General features: G+C 42.8%; 1 protein-coding gene and 1 pseudogene across 7 annotated transcripts in view; one reads left to right on the top strand and one right to left on the bottom strand.

The window, feature by feature from the left end:
- Nucleotides 1–57: 57 nt before the first annotated feature.
- Nucleotides 58–20,410, bottom strand: LOC109897192 (anaphase-promoting complex subunit 4-like; annotated as a pseudogene).
- Nucleotides 20,411–21,043: 633 nt separating this feature from the next.
- The window catches only part of LOC109898014 (palladin), a 118,953-nt gene continuing 115,986 nt past the window's right edge, over nucleotides 21,044–24,010 (top strand). For 5 of the 7 annotated variants that reach the window (XM_031833456.1, XM_031833453.1, XM_020492741.2 and 2 more), the window contains exon 1: nucleotides 21,045–21,224. The gene's annotated coding sequence lies outside the window, so the exon portion shown is untranslated. Of the gene's footprint in view, nucleotides 21,225–24,010 lie in introns of all 7 variants that reach the window. The other 2 variants (XM_031833450.1, XM_031833452.1) reach the window with 1 other exon arrangement.

Here is a 24,010-nt window from a genome sequence, read left to right as displayed (position 1 = left end):
AGTGTCATATCTGTAGCCGAAAAAGGACAAAATACGCAAACAACGGGGTAGATAGAGTAAGTTCAAATGGAGTTTATTCAACATTGTTTACCATACATGTTAGACGAATGGGGAAGGAAATCCTACAATCAGAATTCGAAAGGGGAAAGGTGTGGTCAAGTCTAGTGCTCCCCAAAATACATTATTTTGACTGTACTCTAGGAATTTGTGTGAGGATCAGATCCATGTTACATTATCAATCTGGAGACCAGTCTTCACTTGCCTTCACTTGCCACATCCGTTACGGATGTGAAACGGTTAGCTTAGTTAGCGGTGCGCGCTAAATAGCGTTTCAATCGGTGACGTCACTTGCTCTGAGACCTTGATGTAGTAGTTCCCCTTGCTCTTACAGACATAGGAAACAACCACATCAAAACAACTACCAGAATATTGTTTTCTTATCAAAACGTTTATTTCCACTTTGTTAGGAAAAAAGTGCAACTAGGGGGTCATTGGCTTTACAATGGTGGCATAACTGGGATTGATTACCGCCAAAGTATGGGGTAGTCAATTGTTATATTGCCTAGATGAGGTGCTGCTAACAGAATGAGGGCTTCCCCACACTCCAGTCGCTGCTCAGCACTTTGTCCCCATCCCTGCCCCTTAGTCTCTCCTCCTTCAGCTTCCCCCTGGCTGGCCAGCGTCTCCTCCAGACCATCCTGATCAGAGCTGGCGTTCTGCAACTCAGGCCGCTCTTCATCCTCCACATCCATCTCAAACACACGGACGTGCCGCAGGTTGGAGCTCAGCTGGGACACAGAGAACAGAAAGGAACTTCGGAACGAGAGATTCTGAATAATCTAAACCAAACTACAACAAGCCTGTTAAAGGCTTAGTAAGGGAATCCCCTTTCCATTGTCTTACCACACAGGCCACTTTCCGGATCCAATTCACAGCCCCAAACTGGGCCTTCATGTTCTTCAAGTCTCTCCACTGATTCTCCAGTACCACCCCATGTGCATGGATGGCACCACTGCTGGTCTAACCTGAGAATACAGATGGCACAGTCAACAGGTGACCCATGATGACTACAGTGAAGATAAGTGAATTACAGGTTAAGGTGATAGTTGGTGTTTAGATGTATAGTTCCTTCAGAAAGTATTCACGTCCCTTTACCTTTTTCACATTTTGTTACAGCCTGAATTTTAAATAGATTAAATAGAGATTGTATCACTGATCTACACAAAATACCCGATAATGTCAAAGTGGAATTTTGTTTGTAGAACATTTTAGATATTCATAGAAAATGAAAAGCTGAAATGTCTTGAGTCAATAAGTATTCAACCACTTTGTTATGGCAACACTAAATAAGTTCAGGAGTAAAAATGTGCTTAACAAATTGAATAATAAGTTGCAAGGACTCATTTGTGCAAAACTCTTAGACTGACACAAAAAGACTCACAGCTGTAATCGCCAGCAAAGGTGCTTCTACAAAGTATTGACTCAGGGGTGTGACTACTTAGTGTCAAGAAAAAGTATGTGAACCCTTTGGAATTACCTGGACTTCTGCATAAATTGGTTATAAAAATTTGATCTGATCTTCATCTGAGTCACAACAATAGACAAACACAGTCTGCTTAAACTAATAACACAAACATCTATACATGTTCATGTCTTTATTGAACACACTGTGTAAACATTCACAGAGCAGGGTGGAAAAGTATGAACCCTTGGATTTAATAACTGGTTGACCCTCTTTTGGCAGCAATAACCTCAACCAAACATTTTCTGTAGTTGCGGATCAGACCTGCACAAAACGGTCAGGAGGAATTTTGGACCATTTCTCTTTACAAAACTGTTTCAGTTCAGCAATATTCTTGGAATGTCTGGTGTGAACCACTTTCTTGATATCATGCCACAGCATCTCTAATCGGGTCAGAACTTTGACTGGGCCACTCCAGAAGGCGTATTTTCTTCTGTTGAAGCCATTCTGTGTCGATTTAATTCTGTGTTTTGTCTCGTTGTCCTGTTGCATCACCCAACTTCTGTTGAGCTTCAATTGGCGGACACGTAGCCTAACATTCTCCTGCAAAATGTCTTGATAACCTTGGGAATTCATTTTTTCGTCGATGATAGAAAGCTGTCCAGGCCCTGAGGCAGCAAAGCAGCCCCAAACCATGATGCTCCCGCCACCATACTTTACAGTTGGGATGAGGTTTTGATGTTGATGTGTTGTGCCTTTTTCTCTCCACACATAGTGTTGTGTTCCTTCCAACCAACTCAACTGTAGTTTCATTTGTCCACAGAATATTTTGCCAGTAGCGCTGTGGAACATCCAGATGCACTTTTGCGAACTTGAGGCGTGCAGCAATGTTTTTCTGGGACAGGAGGGGCTTCTTCAGTGGTGTCCTCCCATGAACACCATTCTTGTTTAGTGTTTTACGTATCGTAGACTCGTCAACAGACATGATAGTATGTTCCAGAGATTTCTGTAAGTCTTTAGCTGACACTAGGATTCTTCTTAACCTCATTGAGAATTCTGTGCTGTGCTCTTGCAGTCATCTTTGCAGGACGGCCACTCCTAGGGAGAGTAGCAACAGTGGTGAACTTTCTAACTTTTTAGACAAATTGTCTTACCGTGGACTGATGAACATCAAGGCTTTTAGAGATACTTTTGTAACCCCTTCCAGCTTTATGCAAGTAAACAATACTTAATTTTGGGTCCTTTGAGATCTCTTTTGTTTGAGGCATGTTTCACAGCAGGCAATGCTTCTTTTGAATAGCAAACAACAATTTTGTGAGTGTTTTTTTATAGGGCAGGGCAACTCTAACCAACATCTCCAATCTCGTCTCATCAATGATTGTACTCCAGGTTAGCTGACTCCTGACTCCAATTAGCTTTTGGAGAAGTCATTAGCCTAGGGGTTCACATACATTTTCCAACCTACACTGTGAATGTTTAAATGATGTATTCAATATAGAAAAAAAGAAAAATACAATAATTTGTGTGTTATTAGTTTAAGCACACTATGTTTGTCTGTTGTTGTGACTAAGATGAAGATCAGAAATAATTTTATGACCAATTTATGCAGAAATCCAGATAATTCCAAAGGGTTCACATACTTTTTCTTGCCACTGTATGTAAATTACATTTCTGTATTTCGTTTTTTTATTTTTTATATAATAAAATAAATATGGGTAATTGTGTGTGAGAAACTCAATTTCATCCATTTTGAATTCAGCCTGTAGCACAACAAAATGTGGAATAAGTCAAGTGATATGAATACTTTCTGAAGGCACTAAGTCTTGAGTTTCAGTTTGTAATCAGGTAGAACATAATTAACGGTTTGAGATGAGGTGCAGGTTACAGTTACAAATAGATCACGGATTTGGAATATAGGGCTAGGTTTGCATGTCAGGGAAAAAGGTGTTTCAACCGTACACTAAGACTGGGGCTCCAGTGGAACTCCTCCTCACAGCTGAGAGCTGAGCCGAGAGGGAGCTGGGCCAGGACACGCCCCCTGATTTCCTCCTCTGATGATTGCAGCACCACTGTCAATGTCTCATCGTCATAGAAACGAGCATCCTGGCAACTGTACACACAGTCAGAACTTAAACACACAGACATGAAAAAAAGAAAAAATCATGGGTCTATAATAGTCATTAACACCAATTAAAAACAACAAATAATCAATTGCAGATCATCATTAGATCAAGTAATATGCAATGCATGTTCCCATAATTTGCCTGTACAGCTAGATGTTGCATCGTTGAGAGGGTAGGATTCTAGGAAAGGGAGGAAGACAAGTGATGCACTCACCTGACTCCTGAAGCATCATTATCAATACTGTGGCTGAGAACATCACTCAGATATATCGCCATGAAACCAGTGAGAACAGGTCTGTGACAACAGACATACAAAGATAAACAATCAGTGAAACAAAAAAAGCACATGCTCAGTCATAGACAAAGACCTAGTAAATTGGGATTGAACCAGATTAAAATAGGGTGCAGTGCTGTAATGTACTCGTATGGGTCAGTACCCGTCCACAGTCTGTAAATCTTGCAGGGTGAAATCTCTGGCATGCAGAACGCTACATATTGCATATTGGTCTTCTTATCATTGTATCTGGACACAAATAATCATGATAATAACCTTGGCAATATACATTATCTGCGTAATCATCATGAGGAGAGTGTTTTGGTAAAATAAGAAATGACAAGATGTTTGTGTCTTTCAATGACAGAAGTACAGTTTCTGATCTGAAAAGATCGAAACAATAAAATGAAACAAATAAAACACACCACAAATTAATAAACACAATTATTCACTAAAATTGTTATCTGACACAGTGTAGAGGAAAACAAACAGCCTGTTTCACAGATTTTCCAATGACCTACAAACAGAGGCAAATCAGTATCACCATAGCTCATGTCATGTCATAACTCAAATTCATATGCCTTCGTTTGGATGTAATCTCTCCAGACTGCTGTCTCGTCATGCAAAACCAATTGAATTAGAATGATAGAATAGTTTCTGCCACATGCAAAACACAAGACGAAGTGTTCCTTGGGTATGTGGCATTGTATGGCTTGTTAATGCAATCATATTACCACAGAAACAAAGGCTGGGAAGGAGAATATAGAAGAGAACTGAGGGGGATGAACAAGGCAACTAAAATAGTGTGTGAGAAGGAGGGGGAGAGAGAGAGAGAGAGACTGCAAGATGACAAAACTCCTGTGGTGAGTTCGTCAGATTTATAGCTGCCTGGAATTCCTAGCAGAAGCCTCATGAATGCATGACCAAAGTTCTACTGAAGCCCAAGGCAAAGAATTAAAAAAAAAAAGTAGACTCTTGGAATTCTCATTTGAATTACTTTTAAAAAATATATATATATACCTTAGTTATTCAAATTAGATACTAAGTCATTTGAACGACTTAGCTTGTTTGAATGACTTAATTGTTCTTTTGTCTAATTAAGCCTAATTTGTTTTGCAGCTTGTCTGACCGTGTAATGCTTGCTGCAGCCATTCATTCACTGATTCCATCCATTGATATGATTATTCATTGACAGTCCTTTGATAGCTTAAAGCATGGCTGCTTCTGAATACCAGAGCATGTAAATGGGGTGAGTGAGGAGCAGAGCGTAATTCGAGCAGATTTAAAAAACGGTATCTGCCTTCTCTCCCGCTCCAAATTCTCTCTGGTACTGCTCAGACACAAGGTCTGGGCATCCTCTGCCTAGCGTATTTCTTTTTCCTTTATCATTATTCTTTTAATTAGGCCTATTTGGATGTAATTATTTAACCTACCCCACCCACAGTACCCTGTATCTAGTTTATATTGTAGATTGTATAGTTTATATTATATATATATATTGTACTGGTAGCGAAGTCAGGTGCAGGAGAGCAGAGTTTTGTGAACAGGCGCACACTTTATTTAGGCAAAAGTGCAAAACGCGCAAAACAGTCACAAGAATTACGTTTAAGAATAAACATCTTCGTGACAAAATAATAAGGAAAAAACAAGCCAGTCTGGCGCGCGTCAACAATACACAAGTAACACAAACAATCGTACACAAAGACATGATGGGGAACAGAGGAATAAATACATGTCCAGTGGGGCAAAAAAGTATTTAGTCAGCCACCAATTGTGCAAGTTCTCCCACTTAAAAAGATGAGAGAGGCCTGTAATGTTCATCATAGGTACACATCAACTATGACAGACAAAATGAGAAAAGAAAATCCAGAAAATCACATTGTAGGATTTTTAATGAATTTATTTGCAAATTATGGTGGAAAATAAGTATTTGGTCACCTACAAACAAGCAAGATTTCTGGCTCTCACAGACCTGTAACTTCTTCTTTAAGAGGCTCCTCTGTCCTCCAGTCGTTTCCTGTATTAATAGGCACCTGTTTGAACTTGCTATCAGTATAAAAGACACCTGTCCACAACCTCAAACAGTCACACTCCAAACTCCACTATGGCCAAGACCAAAGAGCTGTCAAAGGACACCAGAAACAAAATTGTAGACCTGCACCAGGCTGGGAAGACTGAATCTGCAATAGGTAAGCAGCTTGGTTTGAAGAAATCAACTGTGAGAGCAATTATTAGGAAATGGAAGACATACAAGATCACTGATAATCTCCCTCGATCAGAGGCTCCACGCAAGATCTCACCCCGTGGGGTCAAAATTATCACAAGAATGGTGAGCAAAAATCCCAGGACCACACGGGGGGACCTAGTGAATGACCTGCAGAGAGCTGGGACCAAAGTAACAAAGCCCTACCATCAGTAACACACTACGCCACCAGGGACTCAAATCCTGCAGTGCCAGACGTGCTTAAGCCAGTACATGTCCAGGTCCGTCTGAAGTTTGCTAGAGAGCATTTGGATGATCCAGAAGAAGATTGGGAGAATGTCATATGGTCAGAAGAAACCAAAATATAACTTTTTGGTAAAAACTCAACTCGTCGTGTTTGGAGGACAAAGAATGCTGAGTTGCATCCAAAGAACACAATACCTACTGTGAAGCATGGGGGTGGAAACATCATGCTTTGGGGCTGTTTTTCTGCAAAGGGACCAGGACGACTGATCAAAGTAAAGGAAAGAATGAATGGGGCCATGTATCGTGAGATTTTGAGTGAAAACCTCCTTCCATCAGCAAGGGCATTGAAGATGAAATGTGGCTGGGTCTTTTAGCATGACAATGTTCCCAAACACACTGCCCGGGCAACGAAGGAGTGGCTTCGTAAGAACCATTTCAAGGTCCTGGAGTGGCCTAGCCAGTCTCCAGATTTCAACCCCGTAGAAAATCTTTGGAGGGAGTTGAAAGTCCATGTTGCCCAGCAACAGCCCCAAAACATCACTGCTCTAGAGGAGATCTGCATGGAGGAATGGGCCAAAATACCAGCAACAGTGTGTGAAAACCTTGTGAAGACTTACAGAAAACGTTTGACCTCTGTCATTGCCAACAAAGGGTATATAACAAAGTATTGAGATAAACTTTTGTTACTGACCAAATACTTATTTTCACCATAATTTGCCAAAAAAAATTTAAGTAGGAGAACTTGCACAATTGGTGGCTGACTAAATACTTTTTTGCCCCACTGTATGTTGATTGGGGAATGAAAACCAGGTGTGCAGGGAACAAGACAAAACAAATGGATACATGAAAAATGGAGCGGCGATGGCTAGAAAGCCGGTGATGTCGACCGCTGAATGAACAAGGAAAGGAGCCAACTTCTGTGGAAGACTCCTGGAGCGGACCAGCCACCACCGGCCTGAGGAGAGACACAAGGAATGAGGGGTTAATATAGTAAATCGGGGGGAAGCTGTAACCTGTAACATACCTTATTCACCCTCCTCAGGACTTTGAATGGCCCCACAAACCACGGACCCAGCTTCCGGCAGGGCAGGCGGAGGGGCAGGTTTCGGGTCGATAGCCAGACCCTGGGCCTCACTGCGGTGACGGTCCGCGCTGGTCTTTTGTCGCAGCGCGACCTGCTGGAGGTGACCATGGGCGGCTTCCCAGGTCTCCTCCGCGTGTCTGAACCAATCGTCCTTGTACCCCAATACACACTGAAAGGGGGAGAGGTTAGTGGAGGAGTGGCGGAGCGAGTTCTGCACCATCTCTGCACAGGGCACGAACGCTGCCCACTCCCCCGCCCGGTCCTGGCAATAGGACCGCAGAAACCTGCCCACATCCTGGTTCACTCTCTCCACCTGCCCATTACTCTCGGGTGGAAACCCGAGGTGAGGCTGATCAAGACCCCCAAACGTTCCATGAACGCCCTCCAGACTCTCGAAGTGAACTGGGAACCTCGATCAAACACTATATCCTCAGGCACCCCGTAGTGCAGGAATACGTGTGTAAACAGGGCCTCCGCAGTTTATAGGGCCGTAGGGAGACCGGGCAGAGGGAGGAGATTACAGGACTTAGAGAAACAATCCACAACGACTAGGATTGTGGTGTTTCCCTGTGAGGGAGGATGATCCATTAGAAAATCCACCGACAGGTGTGACCAAGGCCGTTGTGGAACGGGTAAGGGATGTAGCTTGCCTCTGGTCAGGAGTCTAGGAGCCTTACACTGGGTGCACACCGAGCAGGCGGAAACATAAACCCTAACGTCTCGAGCCAAGGTGGGCCACCAGTACTTCCCAGACAGACAGCGCACCATCCGACTGATCCCCGGATGACTAGTGGAGGGTGATGTGTGGGCCCAATAGATCAACTGGTCACGGACAGCAGACGGAACGTACTGACAACCGACGGGACACTGGAGTGGAACGGGCTCTGTATGCAACGCCTGCTCAATGTCCGCGTCCGGCTCCCACATGACCGGCGCTACAAGGCAGGAGGCCGGAAGAATGGGAGTCTGATCCATGGGCCGCTCCTCTGTGTCATACAGCTTGGACAGTGCGTCTGCCTTCTTATTCTGGGAACCTGGTCTGTAGGACAGGGTAAACACAAAACGGGTAAAGAACATGGCCCACCTTGCCTGATGAGGATTCAGTCTCTTAGCTGCCCGGATGTACTACAGGTTACGGTGGTCAGTCCAGATGAGGAAAGGGTGTTTAACCCCCTCAAGCCAATGTCTCCACGCCTTCAAAGCCTTAACCACAGCCAAGAGCTCCCGGTCCCCCACATCATAGTTCCGCTCCGCCAGGCTGAGTTTCTTTGAGAAGAAAGCACAGGAGCGGAGCTTCAGCGCTGAGAGAGCACGGCTCTGATCCCAGGCTCGGACGCATCCACCTCCACTATGAATGCCAAAGAGGGATCAGGCTGGGCCAGCATGGGAGCCGAGGTAAACAGAGCTCTTAGGTTCCCAAAAGCCCTGTCAGCCTCAACCGACCACTGCAGACATACAGGACCCCCCTTCAGCAGTGAGGTAATGGGAGCAGCCACCTGGCCAAAGCCCCGGATAAATCTCCGGTAGTAATTGGCAAACCCTAAAAATTGCTGCACCTCCTTTACCGTGGTTGGAGTCGGCCAATTACGCACAGCTGCTATGCAGTCACTCTCCATCTCCACCCCTGAAGTGGAAATGCGATACACTAGGATGGAGACTGCTGAAAGAACAGGCATTTCTCAGCCTTGAGGTATAGGTCATGCTCCAAAAGTCGTCCAAGTACCTTGCGCACCAAGGACAGATGCTCGGCGCGTGTAGTGGAGTATATCAGAATGTCATCGATATACACCACTACACCCTGCCCGTGCAGGTCCCTGAAAATATAGTCTACGAAGGATTGGAATAGCATTCATCAACCCGTACGGCATGACGAGATACTCATAATGCCCTGAGGTGGTACTAAACGCTGTCTTCCACTCGTCTACCTCCCGGATACGCACCAGATTGTACGCACTCCTGAGATCCAGTTTAGTGAAGAAGCTCGCCCTGTGCATTGACTCAATCACCGTGGCGATAAGAGGTAGTAGGTAACTGTACCTCACCGTGATTTGATTGTGACCTCTATAGTCAATGCACGGGCGCAGACCTCCATCCTTCTTCTTCACAAAAAAGAAACTCGAGGAGATGGGTGAAGTGGAGGACCGAATGAACCCCTGATGCAGGGATTCGGAGACATATTTCTCCATAGCCACCGTCTCTGCTTGCGACAGGGGATACACGTGACTCCTGGGAAGTGCAGCGTATACCAGGAGATTTATCGCACAATCCCCCCCGTCGATGGGGTGGTAATTGAGAGCCAAATCGGCATATTCTGGGGGAATGCGCACGGTGGAGACCTGGTCTGGACTTTCCACCGTGGTAGCACCAACGGAAACCCCTACACACCTCCCCGAGCACTCTCACGAAAACCCCGTGAGAGCCCACTGTTGCCAGGAAAAGCCTAGTACCATGGGAAACGCAGGAGAGTCAATGAGAAAGAGACTGATTCTCTCCTCGTGACCACCTGTGTCTCCATAGCCAGGGAGATGGTGGCTTCCCTGATTAGCCCGGACCTTAATGGTCGACTATCCAGAGCGTGAACCGGGAAAGGTCTATCCACAGGAATAATGGGATCCCTAAACTAAGAGCTAACGCTCTGTCGATAAAATTCCCAGCTGCGCCTGAATCGGCGAGCGTCTTATGCTGGGAATGCGGGGAGAACTCAGGGAAACAAACAGGTACAAACAGGTGGACAACAGAGGACTCTGGATGAGAGTGGTGCAGACTCACCTGAGGTGACGCCAGAGTGCCCTGCCTGCTGCCTCGACTCCCTGAGGGACCAACCCGGCACCGACCGGCAGTGTGCAGTCTGCGGCCACAGATGGTGCACGTGAAGGCACCTCCAGCCACCCTACGTGCAGCCCCTCTCACTATCAACTGCGTTTATTTTCAGCAAATTTAACATGTGTAAATATTTATGTAAACATAACAAGATTCAACAACTGAGACATAAACTGAACAAGTTCCACAGACATGTAGTCCCTGAACAAAGGGGGGGGGGGGGGGGGTCAAAATCAAAAGTAACAGTCAGTATCTGGTGTGGCCACCAGCTGCATTAAGTACTCCAGTGCATCTGGACGGCACCAGATTTGCCAGTTCTTGCTGTGAGATGTTACCCCACTATTCCACCAAGGCACCTGCTAGTTACAGGACATTTCTGGGGGGATGGCCCTAGCCCTCACCCTCCGATCTAACAGGTCCCAGACGTGCTCAATGGGATTGAGATCCGGGCTCTTCGCTGGCCATGGCAAAACACTGACATTCCTGTCTTGCAGGAAATCACGCACAGAATGATCAGTATGGCTGGTGGCATTGTCATGCTGGAGGGTCATGTCAGGATGAGCCTGCAAGAAGGGTACCACATGAGGGAGGATGTCTTCCCTGTAACACAGAGTTGAGATTGCCTGCAACGACAACAAGCTCAGTCCGATGATGCTGTGACACACCGCCCCAGACCATGACGGATCCTCCACCTCTAAATCGATCCTACTACGAGTACAGGCCTCGTTGTAACGTTCATTCCTTCGACGATAAACGTGAATCCGACCATCTCCCCCAGTGAGACAAAACCACAACTCCTCAGTGAAAAGCAATTTATTGCCCTGGCCACATCTGCAGTCCTCATGCTTCCTTGTAGTATGCCTAAGGCACGTTCACGCAGACAAGCAGGGACCCTGTGCATCTTTCTTTTGGTGTTTTTCAGAGTCCGTAGAAAGGCCTCTATCGTGTCCTAAGTTTTCCTAACTGTGATATTATTTGCCTACCGTCTGTAAGCTGTTAGTCTCTTAACGACTGTTCCACAGGTGCATGTTCATTAATTGTTTATGGTTCACTGAACAAGCATGGGAAACAGTGTTTAAACCCTTTACAATGAAGATCTGTTGAAGTTATTTGGATTTTACGTATTATCTTTGAAAGACAGGGTCCTGAAAAAGGGACATTTCTTTTTTTGCTGAGTTTATATACAAAATAAAACATGAGCAAATCAGCCTGAATATCAGGACACACAACTGCAATGCGTTGACTACTGATTAATTCGCTCATTGCATCAAGTAGCGGTAGGTACGTGGGTAAAATCACTGGAGAAACCAAGCAAAGCCAGTAAAAAATTAATATTACAACCTATTTTCCATGTTTGCTCTAGAACGCATTCGTTCAAACTCCAACATGATATACAATAAGGCTGTCACAAAAAGACAACAGGCACACAGTGGCGGAATAAATTGAACTACACATACGCTTGTTTCATCACAAAACCAGAGAGCAACATCTGTCTGGTGAAGTCCACAAAGCAAATATTGCATGTAAAAAACAGTTATGACCTGCAGCATGGTCAAGCAAGTTAATGTTTGACAGTTTACTAAACAACTACTTACTGCAAGTCAGCACAAAGACAATAGGAGCACCTCCTCCGCTATTCCAGTAGCATTTCATGCTATATATGTTTAGTTTAATACACTGAAAACAAACTTAAAGATACCAAAAACTATTTAGTCCAATAAATATCATGTGGGTGACCATTGTGTGTGTGTGTATATATGTGTTTGCATCCACGTGCAATATTTTTTTTTTACTCACCCTACTTGTAGACTAGTTGAACACCAAATGCCATTCTCTTCTCTTTCATGTTGGCAAAACAGTCTATGGCTCTATACGCTTTTAGTTTTTGCTTTCATAGGCTGCCTAGCTAAAATGCTATCTCCCTTGCATGGGCGACAATGAACCAGCTATGTTAACTAGCTAGTTAACGTGAGCCTACATCTAGGCTACATATTGAACTTCAATCGTCTCAGGCCAGTGGCACAATATATTAATTTAGATCAGAATCATCATCATAATTATTGGCCTGTAGAGAATTAAATGAAAACCACAAGTCCAAATCTCCATCAATTTTTTTTACATTTACATTTTAATAATTTAGCAGATGCTCTTATCCAGAGAAATGTACAGTAGCAATTAGGGTTAAGTGTCTTGCTCAAGGGCATATAAACAGATATGGCTCGGGGATTCGAACCAGCAATCTTTTGGTTACTGGCCCAACACTCTTAAATGCTAGGCTACCTGCAACTCCACCCATGGCTTAAAAAAGGGCCGATTTAGCAAGCTAGCTACTGCAGGACATCAACACAAGCAGATGAGAAACACGTGTTTTTCTGACAATGATGATGTTTTGCTTAGGATGTGATTTCATTGGGGAGAAGTCCAATCTGTGTCAGGAAAACAATCAAATGCTATGGCGGCAACATGTCATACTCTTTTGTTCCAGACAGCATCAGATACATGGGCTGCACATACTGAGACAGAGGGGTGCTGTTTCCCTCACCCGGTTGATTTCTCTTGTGAGATTCAGCCACTTGCAAACACAGAGACGAAATACACATCTTTTTTTTATGTATTGGTCTGATATTTTTGGGGAAGTCTGGCTTCCCTTAGCATCAATAAATACACACCACTGATTGCATCTGAAACTGTTCTTTAGAGATTGCAAGTTGAAGTTAGGGTTTCATCTACGTCCATGCCACCTGGGCCTATTGACCCAGCCGTGGATAGGTACACTACAGATGCCTCTCTCCCCTATGTCAGGAATAATTTTACCCGCTCTGAGGAACAAGCCCTTACATCTCCAGAATGACACCTCCAAAGTCATCCGCCCAGAGGACAAGGGAGACGATGTTACTGTACAAGACTACACTGTCTATAACACTGAAGTACTCAGGCAACTGAATTATCAGACATTCTATAAGAGACTCACTACAAACCCCACAAAATAGCTTTTGGCTGTGGTAACAACACCAAAAGAGAACAGTTTATTGCTGCTCCATGCTGGTTATATGCAGTCCCTAAAATACTGGTGAATTATCTAAATCCCCAAAGGGACAGGACCAATCTTCTGTGCGATATCAGAGCAGGTTTGGATGAAGGCATGAAGATCTCTGCTCGGCTTCAAATGCCCTGATTGTTAAATACGCAAAAGATGTATTGTGACACTTTTGTTTACCAAAGACCCACAATTAGATATTAGTTCAACTCCTTCCCGCTAATAATAACGACTCCATACAACATTATTGTCCAAAGAGGTGACTCCTGGTTTCTTGAAGTGTTTGAAATAGCCTAATTGGTCTACAGCAAGTTGATCCCTGCTATGCAAGGATTTATTTTGCAACCCATCTACCAAATCCATCTATTATGCACTGTTCTCCCTCTCAAGCGTTCCTTCTCAAAATGCTTTCAAATCAATATTCTTTGCTTTATCATCAAATTAATGGGTTGTTGTCGTCAGTGCTATTGGAAATCGGATAGCTTCCTTATGTTTCAGTAATCCATTAGCCAACAGTTCAAAGATTAAACATAGTGATTAAATGTACTTTCTTCCTGTTATTGTGAACTGTAGACTATAACAAGTTAAACCTTTCGATTGAAGGCATATCACAAACCACGTTTTATAGGCGATGCATGTTTGGCTAATAAAAAGATGTTGCTCGCTGCATAAACCAGCCCATTATCTCTGAAGTTCATTCATTTATTGGTGATGAATACTTTAACTGTAGATTTAGACTAATGTTAGAGCTCACATAGGCTACTTCTCTACCAGAGCCCGTGAGATAACTGGTCCTACCGGTAAGTGCGGTCTAAGCGATTCCCTTTTGATATCATGTTACCTCCCTACATTGATTGTATTGATGAAAACCCGCTGTTTACCTCATGCCGCACGCATTTCATTCGACATTTCATTCTAGCTCACAATCAACGATGGCTATTTACTGTAATCCCTCCAGCAATGGCGAAGTGTAGGCCTATGACTATGTAACCTTGTGACACAGTCCTACTGGACTCTGTGCCGAAATGTCACAAGGGCGGCTTCATCTCAAAGTATTTAAAAATGGTTGGCGTTTCAAATATATTCTAATCTCCTTTCTCTTGTTTATATTATGACTATATTGTAAGTAAGTAAGTAAGCTTTTACATGTGTATTTTTCTGTCTTTATAATAATACTATTTAATTTGTAGAGCGAATTTCACACGCTCAATGCACATGTGAAGATTGTAGATGCCTGCTTTATGTGCGCAAATCATCTGCCCGCTGCAGTTTGAAATGATTTATTCCCTTTTATTTATGGAAAGAAGCAGATACTTGTTTTATTATTTACAATTAATAAATTTATGACATTTTAGCTTTTTTTAACTTTTTTTTTTTTACAGTATGGTGTTTCTATTCCAAGGAAAACAAAAATACATTTTACAGTAGCCTATGTATTGCCTACCCAAAACATCCGTTAATACATTTGAAGTCCTTCAAAATATAAACTACATATCATAATGTTAGAAAGTAGAATATAAACTAGATATAGGCTACTGTGGGTGGGGTAGGTAAAATAATTACAACCATATCACATCAGTCTTACAAAGCTACAAAATTACCAACTGTGGTGGCTTATTTCTGCATTACCAAATGAGGAGAAACAAACTTCACACAGCAGTCAGTTATACTTAAACTATATTTTTAATAATAAGAGCTTTGCAATGGCATTTTGACTTTCAATGATGCGCCATTTCTAATGAACCATTGAAAGTGACAACAGAAAAGTACAAAGATCTTTTATAGCCAAGATACACCCCTCTCAACCTACATGACGAACCACAGATCTTAGGAACAGTTCACAAAGGGACTTTATAATTGAGAAAGGAGTATCCCTTAGCCAGATAACATTCACTATAAATTATCGTTCAGTTTGGTCCCTAAGACGAGGTTCTAATCTTGTTCCTGGTACTTCATAGCACATAACCATTACCTCATCCAATGGCATAACTCAATTGTCAACTCTAGATACTCCCATTTCAAGTAAAACCCCTTCTTGACCCCTCTCCTGGACAAGCTCACTGAGGGGAGTGAGCCTCTAGGTCATACACTATCCCAGGATAAGTGCAACATCAGAGAGGACATACAATGGTTCCAGACACTGCCATACACCTCCCCCAATGCCAAAGGAGGGATTAACTGGCACACAGACATTGTGGAGACAGGTAATTGGTTCCCCATTAATCACGCCATCCCTTCACATGGTTTAAGAATAGGTAAAGACACATTCACATATGAAGACAATGTTCCATTCTGTCCTGTTCCCTTTCTGATATTCTGCATAGCACCAGGGACATGTTGAAGACAAGCCTGACCTCTCCCCTCTCTGGGCCCCAAGTGACTGAGCCCCAGCTGAGGGAAGGAATGCAACTGCCAACACTAGAGTCATTAGAAATACCATCTTATAAAAAGTATATCACATAAGAATATTATGCAGATAAGACATCTTAATTACTTATGTTACCCAACTAATTCTGATTCATCCGCCACACAACATACGCAAACGTTATTATTCAGCTCACCTTGACGGTCAGCTGATTCGTGAGGAGAGCCTGTAGTTCTGGGCTGATTAAAAATAGAGAATTTAGTTAGTCTGCACATAAAAAAACGTAGACATCTGCTATATCAGTCTTTTCAATGTCAGATGAGATTTGATGTCCTGCAGTGGCACCTACAGGACACTTTGAATCACTACATATCAAATGTTTAAATATATTTTTGCATTAGTGCTCACGGCTCAACTACATGATCTATTACTTATTATAAACCAGGTGGTTTGAGCCCTGAATGCTGATTGGCTGAAAGCCATGGTATATCAGACCGTATACCACGGATATTACAAAAAATAGCTTGTTTAATGTTCTAATTACGTTGGTAAACAGTTTGATAATAGCATTAAGGCACCTCGGGGGGGTTTGTGGTATATGGCCAATATACCACAGCTAAGGGCTGTATCCAGGCACTCTGCATTTCGTTGTGCATAAGAACAGCCCTTAGCCGTGGTATATTGGCCATATAAGGCACGAGTGGATGTGGTATTACTTAGGTAGAAAGCATGTTCTGTGGAGGACAGGGTAGCGTACAAGTCCTTGGACACTTTTCTCACCTTGATCGTCCCCATAGTAGAAGCTACAGAATCTCATCCTGGAATTGTGTGCTGGTGTTCTTCTCCTGAAAACAGGAATTGGTTCGGATCATGCCTTTTAGGGGTGCTGTCATTATTGGAAAATGGGCTGAGGCAAACAGTGACCTGAACGAACTTAGTGAGCCGAAGGTCCATCTGCATGAGGATATCCTCCCAAACCTCACACATACGGGTGAGAGAGGGAGACACAGGTACTGAAGGAAAGATATAGAGAGAGACAGAATAAGTTGGACCGAGAGAGAAAGACCAATGGCCAGACTAGTCTGATGAATGCCCTCATATCTCTATGGAAATATGAACTATGAGGAGACATCTTGCCATATTAATTACATTACGAGGGCACTGACCTGCAGCAGAGTGGAGATGTGGGTGAACTTGTGTGCCATCCTGGTGACCTCAGGGAGACAGTGGGACAGCAGCCCTGTGTCGAGCTGGAGGACACAACAAGCGTACATAGTGAAAGAGCTCAAATAAGATAAGAATATATACTGAACAAAAATATAAATGCAACATGCAACAATTTCAAAGACTTCACTGAGTTACAGTTCATATAAGGAAATCAGTAAATTTACATAAATTCATTAGACCTTGATCTATGGATTTTACATGACTGGGTAGGGGCGCAGCCATGGCTGGGCCTGGGAAGGTATAGGCCCACCCACTGGGGAGCCAGGCCCAGCCAATCAGAATACGTGTTTCCACACAAAAGGGCTTTATTACAGACAGAAATACTCCTCAGTTCCATCAGCTGTCCGGGTGGCTGGTCTCAGACGATCCCGCACATGAAGGAGCCGGATGTGGAGATCCTGGGCTGGCGTGGTTACACGTGGTCTGCGGTTGTGAGGCCGGTTGGACGTACTGCCAAATTCTCTACTTATGGTAGAGAAATGAACTTTCAATTATCTCCCAACAGCTCTGGTGGACATTCCTGCAGTCAGCATTCCAATTGCATGCTCCCTTCAAACTTGAGACATCTGTGGCATTGTGTTCTGTGACAAAACTGCACATTTTAGAGTGGACATTTATTGTCCCCAGCACAAGGTGTACCTGTGTATTGACCATGCTGTTTAATCAGCTTCTTGATATGCCACACATGTCAGGTGGATGGATTATCTTTGCAAAGGAGAAATGCTCACTAACAGGGATGTAAACAAATTTCTGCACAGCTTTTTATGCTTTTTATGCTCCTCACTACAAGACAGAGGGTTGGTTATGAGAAAACGTATCCTAGTGCAGACAGGTTGTCTAAAATATAATTTAAATGAATCGCAGTCGCTGAAGATACAAACACATATCTTTGATGTAGTACTGTAGCTAAGAATCAACAAAACATGTCTTCAGTAGGGGGCAGATGCAGCAAAACAAGCTAAATGCTGTAAAGTATGTGTTAACACAAGAACCAAGAGTTCTCCAAAATATATTTTACTTGAATAAATGACACATGATTGATTCGTCAGTGACATTATAAAGACACATTTACCTCTTGGGAAGAGTTGGCAACTTGGGAAGAAAAAGGTTGGACTCATCTTCAGAGGTGTAGAATGAGTAGAGGACACTGAAAGACACAATGTTTATATTTCACTACACAGTTCAGACACACTCAAAAGTATCTAGTGTAACTCTCCTGCCCCCTGTAGACCTGCTCTCCTCCAGCACCTCCATCCAGGGCATAGGGTTCTCCACTGGGAACAGGTGAAGAATCTCTGCCTTCTCTGCATCACACAGCACCACCAGCTTAAGTGTCCCCGAGGCTAAAGGCCAGGACTGAACACAAAACAGAGCACACACATTAGATAAGCACTGAACAAATGCAGAGGCTGACACACTGTGCTGTAGTAAATGTGTTGTGTTGAGTGTGTGAAGGTTTATTGTTGTAACAGTGGTAATGTAACATAACGTATATGCTTCCAATGTGATAAGTAACTTGAGACATTCAGGTCTATCTCTTACCATCAGGTCTCCAAGCTAACGCAGTGATCTCCTTTCCAGTATTCTTATTGGGTGGCAAACACAGATGACTCCCATAATAAACTGATGTGATCTGGTATTGATCTGGGTATGAAAGTGTGGGTGTGTTTCTCTCTTTACCTAGCCAGCAGTGTGTGCGAGGGCAATGAGATCCCTCTTTGGAAACCATGCCATACACAGAACTGGGTTTGGGAGCTGCTTCTCCCCCACTTGACGAAAGGCAGGCATTATTGTGTACTGATAATAGAATAAAGCAGCATTAACAAGATCATGCCAGGGCACAGTTTTGCTGCACTTTTTTATTAAAGAAATAGCTAGCTAATTGTGTCAATGACAGTGTCTGAGGGAGTTTGGAAATAATCTCTAATAGCCCAGACCAGAGGCTGGCAGTGACACCTATCCTATAATCTGGTCCCCAGGCTAATTGCTCATACACGGAAGTGTCAGGGGAACGAGATCAAAGATGATCTACTATAAGAATGAGAGGATGTGCCTCTACCCCTCCGATGAGCCTAGCCCGATGAGATTGAGACAGGAACAGAACAAAAACACAACAGTAGAAGACACCTTTATCACTGTTAGCCTACATAGATTGCCAACGTGTGCAAGCTATGCTAGCCAGTGACAAGAAGCAACATTGTAATAATTATTAAAATAATAGCTAGCTAGTTGACGTTTAATTTATCAACAATTGTCTTGTAAAGTTGACTTGTCAATAGCTAGCTTGCGTAAGTAAGTCAACTTGCTAACAACAACTGCGAGTGCGAGGGGAAAGAAATAGACAGTGTATGGAATTTTACTGGGATGTCTGAGGACCAACTATGTTACTTTCAAAATAGCTACTAACGATAACAGTTTATGCCTAGCTATCTCCATGTTCACATTTCGCTGCGGACAGCGCCGTGGGTGAAGTCTTGACCAATTGTCTTCAAATCTGAGTAGCCAATGAAATACAAGCAATGAGGAAATTGAAAGGACAAACTAAACTACTGTGCTGCTGAAAAAAAAATTGCCTCTTCGTTTGGCTGCTACTATCTAACTGCTGTTTGGGGATAGCTAGCTAGATATGATCGTCAATGCGTGTAAATTAAAAAATATAGATTTAAAAAAATTCACCAGTAAAAACGAAATTAGATGACCAAATACAATATCTCATTAATGGCTGGGCATCCGTGTAGTTGGATGATGGCCACTTTGGATGATTAGGACACGGGCCCACCTAGAGTTTAAATGGTTATCAATGTGAGAGCTAAAAAATGAAATACTTCTGAAAAGTTGAAGTGGTAAATGACCATAAGTGTTAAACTGACAGTTCGGTCTGTAAACTGTTCTCTAGTCTAGTTGAAAGGACGCTCAGATTGGAAAAGCTCCAGTTCTATTCTTACCAGACCATGAGCGAGGCTATTCGAAGACACCACCAATTAATGCAGTTATTTTTAAATTATACCCTCAACAAGGTACACTTAAGCTATTTCAATATAGAAGATGGATGGTGTAAGTCCATGGGGCTTTGAAAAGATGAGTGGGGTGTGTGTTCTGGGGCAGGGAATGAAGGGTTGGTGCTGTGGGACAGTTGATGGAGAAGTGGTGTTGGTGTCAGTGGTTTGCCACTGTGTGTATGAGGGGGGTTGCTGGTTTGATAGAGCTGTTCCAATGGACATTCCTCCCTGCCCTGTAACTAGCACTTAACTCTAATCAGTAGTTGGAGAACCGGAATAGCGCTATGCTGTTAGGACCAACCGTCTGCCACAACGGCCCACAGATTAACCAAGTGGGGTTGCCGAGCCAGAATGTGTCTGTGCCCTTCCAACCCAACCTTAGTTTCGCCAAGCAAATTTGGCTCAAGCAGAAAACTGTCAGTACCTGCCACTCAGGGTATAAGGCAGAGGCATCAGTGAGAGACAGCCTGCAGAGAGAGGACAGAGAGTATTTCAAGGCTGATGGAGAGGATGTGGGCTCAAGAGAAAGCATTGCTTGGACCATAAGTTACCCTGGCCCCCAACCTCCATTGTGCAGATAACGCTCATACACTGAAGAGTCTATACTGAGAACAGCTTCTTCAGAGGCTCAGTGGCAGGTCTCAGGTCAATTAATCAACTCCACTGGCCACAGAGGAGGCAGAGTTACAGCGGAGAGAAAAGGGAGATGTCAAGCTCTGATTCAAGATTAGCATCAGCTCCTAACCCTAACCCATACTGTGACTGACAGAGCCTGGCCCTCCTCCTCCCCCCTATTTATGGTACAGACAGATGCATACTGTGCAGGTAGCAGAGTACATTCATCTTTCATGACCACCAGCTTTATAGGTTTGATAGTGCAACATGTTGAGGTACAAAGTGAAAATACTCCCAGTTCCATGTGTTAGAGAGTGTGTATGTGTGAGCATTTCGTTCTGTGTGTAAAGTACTGTATATATTGTAATCAGTGGAAAGTATCACTCCCCTGCGGTTTTCTCATATATCCCCCCCTCTCTCTTTCTCATTCTCTCTCTCCTCTCTCCTCTCTCCTCTCTCTCTCTCTCCTCTCTCTCTCCTCTCTCTCTCCTCTCTCTCAGCAGCATTCTGGCTGTGAAACCTGAGCCCGATGCCAAATATAACCTGACACAGTGAGTGGTCAAACGCTGGGACAGATGGGACACAGCAGGCTACTCTGGAGGCACCGCTCAAGTGGCCCTAGACCCCTCACAGTGCTCCCAGTCCCTGCATGACCGAAAAAAGCTACTCTGCTGGAAGGAGACGCTTCTGACTTTCTCACACACAGATCATCTTAAGAGGAATCTGGAAACACTAGACTGGTACAATACCTTTGGACAAAAACTTGAAGGTAAGGCTGTTATTGACCATTTATTGTTGACAATATTAGTAGAATACCCTGGAGATGTTGTTTTCTGCATTTAATCAGCAACCATGAGATCCTTCGAACTTCCCACTGGTCACAGACGTCAATTCAACGTCTATTCCACATTGGTTAAAGGTAATTTCACATGACATGGAAACATAATTGATTTAACCAGTATGTGCCCAGTGGGTTGTGATCAGAGACGCTTAGAGAAAACTATAGATATGTATTTACTGTTAGTGTATGCGGGGATATTCACTTTGCGTTTGAGATCCAGTTAGTGTCAGAACTGCAAGGAAAATGTGGTTATTTTCACTCAATATTACCATTACATCAAAGTACATTACAAAGTCAATAATAAGTAAGTAGTTATTGAACAGTGATAGCCTAATTTATGTACTCTGTTCTATTCTGTCATTGACAACATGTACAATGACCACTGGCAGTGGCCATTGACTCTTTGTCAATCAGTTTAAAATATGTAAAAAATATTCGCCATTCATAATGTATCAATGTTGTATAGATTACTTATTTTCCACATGGAAAATAACAGGCTCTGAAGAGAATAGTGTCCCTTGTGTGCCTGACTGTGAATACATATGTGTGTATGTATCTGTGTGTCCTGTGTGAGCTCCTGTATGTGCTATACTGTAGTGTGTGTGTTTAAAGGGGATGTTTTTTTAGGATGGAATTGTACTGCTGCTGTGAAACTTAGCCCAAGTGGAATAAAAACAACAACAGCTGTTCTCCTGGACGCCATGGCAGGCAGAATGTCACACTTGTATATACCACACTGACACACAAACACACTCAGTTTTATACAGATGAGCCTATTGCATACAAGTCTGTACAGTACCATCATCTACAATATAGCCACGGAGCTCACATGTAGATGTAGCCTACTGTACATAACACACAGAGTCGTGCTTGAGATATTGATCACTGCCAGGGTTGGGTAGGTTACTTTCTAAATGTAATCCGTTACAGTTACTAGATACCTGTCCAAAATTGAAATCAGTAACATAACTTTTGGATTACCCAAACTCAGTAACGTAATCTGATTACATTCAGTTACTTTTAGATTACTTTCCCCCTAAGAGGCATTAGAAGAAGACAAAAATGTATGTTACCAATTGAACAAAATCTTTTGCAAGATAAATCAATGTTAAAGTTTATGTATCTGGCCATATATCTATGTTGCATTTTACTTTATGGGTTGGTTATGTAGGCTTCTTCTAACCCATCACTTTCTACTATATATAATAAGAAGATTAAATGACATATTTACATAAAAAATCAAAGTCTATCAGAATTCCAGTCATTCCAATAAATGTTATACCCTTTGATCTTCAAGAATAGGACTTGGAAATATGGAAGTGTAGATTATCCAAATTGTTTTACCTGAGCATAACCCCAAAACTAAGGACTTATTAGCCAGCCCTACTCTGTTGTTTGTGATTTAGTTTTCATGGAGGCCTGTAGAAATGTAACCACTCTAAGATTAATAGACAGAGCTATGGATGCAAGGACTATCCATGATATAAACATTATTGTTTTAACCATGTTATGAGGCTGTACAATGTTTACACACATTGGATAAAAACAAGCTTATATTTTGGGTGTGTGACAGTTCAACTAAGCTCATTAGGCATTTATAAGTTACTCTTTCAATGGTTTTTCTTTATTTGTACTATTTTCTACATTGTAGAATAATAGTGAAGACATCATAACTTTGAAATGACACATATATATATATATATATTATTTGAGATTCTTCAAAGTAGCCACTCTTTGCCTTGATGACAGCTTTGCACACTCTTGATATTCTCTCAATCAGCTATGAGGTAGTCACCTAGAATGCATTTCAATTAACATGTATGCCTTGTTAAAAGTTCATTTGTGGAATTTCTTTCCTTCTAAATGTGTTTGAGCCAATCAGTTGTTGTCACGCGTTACTAAGGTGGGTGGAATCAGGCGCAGAGAGCAGGTTTAAATTATTAGACAGTTTATTCTCCGGCGCACAAAACAACGGTCAACCCAACACACAGGGTGAATAATCCAAAGCAGGACCAGAATAGTCCGGAGAATAAAACTCATTTACACCACCAAATAACAGGAATACAAAAACAATCCCGCACAAAACAAGGGCGGGACAACATACTAAATATAAGGAGGCTAATTAAACTAAAATACACACAGGTGAAACTAATAAGACAAAACCAACAGACAAACGAAAAAGGGATCGGTAGTGGCTAGTAGGACGGTGACGACGACGGCCGAGCACCGCCCGAACAGGCAGGGGAGCCAACTTCGGCGGAAGTCGTGACAGTTGTGTTGTGACAAGGTAGGGGTGGTATACAGAAGATAGCCCTATTTGGTAAAAGACCAAGTTCATATTATGGAAAGAACTGCTCAAATAAGCAAAGAGAAATTACAGTCCATCATTACTTTAAGACATGAAGGTCAGTGAATCCGGAAAACATCAAGAACTTTGAAAGTTTGAAAGTGCAGTCGCAAAAACCATCAAGAGCTATGATGAAACTGGCTCTCATGAGGACGACCAAAGGAAAGGAAGACCCAGAGTTAACTCTGCTGCAGAGGATAAGTTAAAGAGAGTTACCAGCCTCAGAAATTGCAGCCCAAATATATGCTTCACTGAGTTCAAGTAACAGACGCATCTCAACAGCAACTGTTCAGAGGAGACTGTGTGAATCAGGCCTTCATGGTCGAATTGCTGCAAAGAAACCACTACTAAAGGACACCAATAAGAG

The sequence above is a fragment of the Oncorhynchus kisutch genome, linkage group LG10, assembly GCF_002021735.2.
Source record: "Oncorhynchus kisutch isolate 150728-3 linkage group LG10, Okis_V2, whole genome shotgun sequence".
Classification (NCBI taxonomy): domain Eukaryota; kingdom Metazoa; phylum Chordata; class Actinopteri; order Salmoniformes; family Salmonidae; genus Oncorhynchus; species Oncorhynchus kisutch.
Note: the sequence above shows the minus strand (reverse complement) of the source record. Positions and strands in the feature narration are given on the sequence as shown.